At 35.9% G+C, this 4,745-nt stretch overlaps 1 long non-coding RNA gene across 1 annotated transcript; it reads left to right on the top strand.

The window, feature by feature from the left end:
- Window positions 1-6: 6 nt before the first annotated feature.
- On the top strand, window positions 7-737 carry LOC124895135. The gene is made up of 2 exons (XR_007051533.1): window positions 7-408; window positions 574-737. It is a non-coding gene; the product is annotated as an uncharacterized LOC124895135 (long non-coding RNA).
- Window positions 738-4,745: the final 4,008 nt, after the last annotated feature.

Here is a 4,745-nt window from a genome sequence, read left to right as displayed (position 1 = left end):
AGGAAATCAATTTCATACCTTTGAGAACAATTCATATGAAGGTAATGACGGATTACGTGGATTCCCACTTTCAAAAGGTTGTGGTAATGACGGTCATGATTCAGCATCAGAGAAAACTTATGCTGAATCTACGCTTGATGAAGAAAGCAATTCTAAATTTCTGAATGATTTTTGGAAGGCCGCTCTTATGGGGTATGGAACCGGACTGTGTATCGGATTATCCATAATATATATATATCTTGATCTCAACTGGAAATATGAAGTGGCTTGAAATTGTTGAAGAGCTGGGACACAAAATTATGATGATAAGGAGAAAGAAGCAGCGAAGGCAAAGGAACTACAGAAGAAGAAATAACCGCTTCTAGAAAATTTACCAATGGAGCAAGATTTGATTTCAGGAACTTACAGGTATTCAAGCTAAGTTCTACACTAATATATTAGTTTTCATGTTATTTTTTTATAACAACTACTAAACGATACTCTCCGAAGCATATTTTTCTTATTGATAAGAGGAAGCATATTTTTCTTATTGATAAGAGGTTGACGCTTACTATCTTATTTTTTAATTTTCAGATGTCAAGGATAAGAAGACGTTGGCACAGTGGAGTTGGTTTATTTTGAGAGATGTCTGCATCTACATTTGTTCTTCTTTAGTTTGTATTAATATACTTAAGCTTCATTAACTTAATATATTTTTCAAGTTCATATGCTTAAATATGATTCATAATTTCAAACCATACTTGTTTCTGTTATTTCCACAATATATTCGGGTATGCAGAATCTGTATATTGCAACAACAACTTCAACTCGAGTTCAAGTATGAACAAGAACACAATGAAGTATTAAATACCCTCAACACAAGATCAAAAAGACCTTTCCAAGAGGTGTATTTATTTTTCAGAAAATAAAGATGAAACAGAAATAGCTATGGCCAAGTCGTCCGAATTCACGGACTTTCCTTAAGGAATAATTCCCCTCACTGTACCCGAGGTTATGGAATCTTCCTCCCAGGATAAAATGGTCTTCAATCCTACTATAGCGGTACCTCAAATAGGCGGATTCTTCGAACACACTCACAGTTTGAATGATCACACTTGGAGTATTTTTAAGACAAGAATAAGAAGTTTTTAATCTGAAAATTTCTGTATTTTCTATCTCATAAACCTGTGGATGAAACCAGGTTTATATAGCCACTAGATGCCCCTTTGAAAAGGTGGCATTGGTTCATATTAGAGGTGTGTGACTCTTCCTAAAAATGCATGTCTATTCACTTAAACCAATGTAGTAATTTTCTGAAACAGTACACTATTTCATGAACAGTGCACTGGTTCGAAACAGTGCATCACTTCGTTGAAGAGTTGCATCTACTCGAACCAATGTATCAGTTCAGGAAACATTGTTTCGAAAATCTGCACCAGTTCAGAAACAAAAACATAGAAGCAGTGCACCAGTTCGCGAAATAGTGCAATGATTCGTTGAAACAGTGGCACCATTTCAGGTCGAACATTGCATCTGTTACTGTTACTGCATGCATGTATTTATTAATGGAGTATTACTGATTCAGTCTGGATTATTTTCGTCAAATAAAATTTGTCCAAAAATTAAGATCTCATCGAACGATCATTTGACAAATCCAAATCCAAATCCGAAGCCGAGCCGAGTGAGCGACGACGACGAAGGCGCGAGGCATATCTATTTTCTTGCCTCACTTACCATATGGAGTAAGTGTTTCACAATATAAACACCAAAAATTTCTCTTCTTCCACCAATGTGGGAGAAAGAGTAAACTTGCCAAAATTGAGTGCACTTTCCATTTTTGGTGTTAACTCAATTTTTTCTCTTCCATTTGATTTCTCCATTTTCCATTCAACACACTTTCATTACTATGAACCCAACAATCCCCCGCATGAATGGAGAATGGCTATTTTTTTGTAATACTTTTACGGACAAGTATGTGATCATCAAGCAAAGACTGATTGCATCTAGATAAGTGGGTTTTCCTTTGAACTTTCTGTAGTGAACATGCATCGGATGCACTCGGTCAATTGAAATATATGATATCATTTGAACCGACGAACTTTAATGTACACCTAGACAACACATGTCACACAACCATCCTTTTACTTTTTATGGTTCTTATGGTTTTGTTCTTTTCATCCATGAACATGTCTCGGTTTTCATGAGAGCTTAGAGAATAGGCCTTTACTAACATTCTCTTTGAAGCAGCTTCCACTTCGCCCACACATAGGTGATTTCTAAACGTTCAATCCTATAGATTAAACTATTTGGTCAAATCTGCCAAATTTAGATAATCATTAAAAGACTTTTCACCTTAAGTTTTATCCTTGTTTACTATACATTGTCTACATCATGAGAATGGGTTGGGTAATTGACAATGTTGAACCTGTCAGACACAACTTTGTTTGATCTCTTTGAACCTAGCTCTTGGGATCTCCAGTCTGCTAGGTAGAGTTACCGCCATGCTGACTCGTCCTAGGCCTTAAATCCATTCCCTTGGATGTCCTTTCTACTCCTTCTCTAGATAGGTCTTTTGTAAGTGGATCCGACACATTATCCTTTGACTTTACATAGTCTACAGTGATAATTTCACTAGAGAGAAATTCTCTTAAGGTATTATGTTTTCGTCTTATACGATGAGATTTATCGTTATACATCATGCTCCCTGCCCTACCTATTTCCGCTTGGCTATCACAGTGTATACATACTGGTACCACTGGTTTGGGCCAATATGGAATATCTTCCAAGAAATTTTGGAGCCATTCTGTTTCTTCACCGGCTTTATCTAAAGCGATAAATTTAGATTTCATTGTAAAGCGAGCGATACAGGTCTGTTTGGATGATTTTCAAGAAACTGCTCCTCCACCGATAGTAAATACATATCCACTTGTAGATTATACTTCGTTCGATTCGGTGATCCAATTACCGCAGGATATTTATTATAATTTAGAGCATAATTTTGAGTGTATTTAAGATACCCCAAAACTCTTTTTATTGCCATCCAGTGAGTTTTGTTGGGGTTACTCATGTACCGACTTAATTTATTAATAGCGCATGTTATGTCTGGTCGTGTATAGTTCATTATATACATTAAACATCTCAATACTCTTGTGTACTCCAATTGCCAGTCACTTTCACCTTCATTCTTTCGAAGTGCAAAACTCGCATCTAATGGAGTCTTGGCAATACCGAATTCTATATACTTGAACTTGTCAAGTACCTTTTTGATATAATGAGACTGTGACAATACCAGCCTTTGTGGAGTTCGATGGATTCTTATACCTAAGATCACATCTGCAACTCCAAAGTCCTTCATATCAAACTTGCTCTCGAGCATTCGTTTTGTTGCATTTATGTCAGAAATGTCTCTACTGATGATCAACATATCATTCACATATAAACATACAATGACTTGGTGATTTGGAGTGTCTTTAATATAAACACATTTATCAAATTCATTTATTTTGAATCTATTTGCCAACATGGTTTGGTCAAACTTCGCATGCCATTATTCTGGTGCTTGCTTTAGTCCATATAGTGACTTGATAAGTTTACACACCTTGTTTTCCTTTTCTGGAACCACAAAACCCTCAGGTTGTTCCATGTAAATTTCTTCCTCCAAATCTTCATTTAGGAATGTAGTTTTCACATCCATTTGATGGATTTGAAGATCATATACAGCCGCCAAGGCAATTAACATTCGAATCGAGGTTATCCTTGTTACTGGCGAATATGTATCAAAGTAATCAAGGCCTTCCTTCTGTTTGAAGCCTTTTACTACAAGTATTGCCTTGTATTTGTCAATAGTACCATCCGCCTTCATTTTCCTTTTGAAGATCCATTTAGAACCTAAAAGTTTATTTCCGGGAGGAAGGTCAACCAATTCCCATGTATGGTTGCTTAAATTGAATCTATCTCACTATTGACTGCCTCTTTTCAAAAGGATGAATCGGACGACGACATCGCTTCTTTAAATGTTTGAGGTTCATTTTCTAAGAGAAATGTTACAAAATCTGACCCAAACGAAGTTGACGTTCTTTGACGTGTACTACATCTTGGATTTTCTTCATTATGTACATTCCCACTTGGTTCATCTCGAGGTTGTTTAGATCCTCCACTAGACTGTTCGTATCTTATTTTATACGGGTAAATGTTTTCAAAGAATTCAGCATTATCTGATTCAATTACCACATTTGAATTTATATCCGGATGTTTGGATTTATGAACCAAAAATCGACATACTTTACTGCTTTAGCATATCCTATGAACACGCAGTCCACCGTTTTAGGCCCTATCTTAACCCTTTTAGGTATAAGAACTTGAACCTTCGCTAGACACCCCCACACTTTGAAATATTTCAAGTTAGGTTTTCTTCCTTTCTATTTTCGTAAGGAATTGATTGTGTCTTACTATAGGAAACTCTATTGAGTATACGATTGGCTGTAAGGATGGCCTCTCCCATAAGTTTTGCGGTAAACCAGAACTTATAAGTAAGGCATTCATCATTTTCTTCAAAGTTCAATTTTTTCTTTTCACAATTCCATTAGATTGAGGTGAATATGGGTCCGTAGTTTGATGGATTATTTCATTCTCTACACATATTTGCGCAAAGGGAGATTCATATTCTCCGCCTCTATCACTTCTTATCATTTTGATCTTTTTGTCTAACTAATTTTCAACTTTAGTTTTATATTTCCTAAAAGCATCTATTGCTTCATCCTTACTAT

Source organism: Capsicum annuum, unplaced genomic scaffold (assembly GCF_002878395.1).
Source record: "Capsicum annuum cultivar UCD-10X-F1 unplaced genomic scaffold, UCD10Xv1.1 ctg80134, whole genome shotgun sequence".
Lineage (NCBI taxonomy): Eukaryota > Viridiplantae > Streptophyta > Magnoliopsida > Solanales > Solanaceae > Capsicum > Capsicum annuum.
The sequence above is the reverse complement of the archived record's forward strand: the minus strand, read 5'-3'. Positions and strand labels throughout refer to the sequence as shown.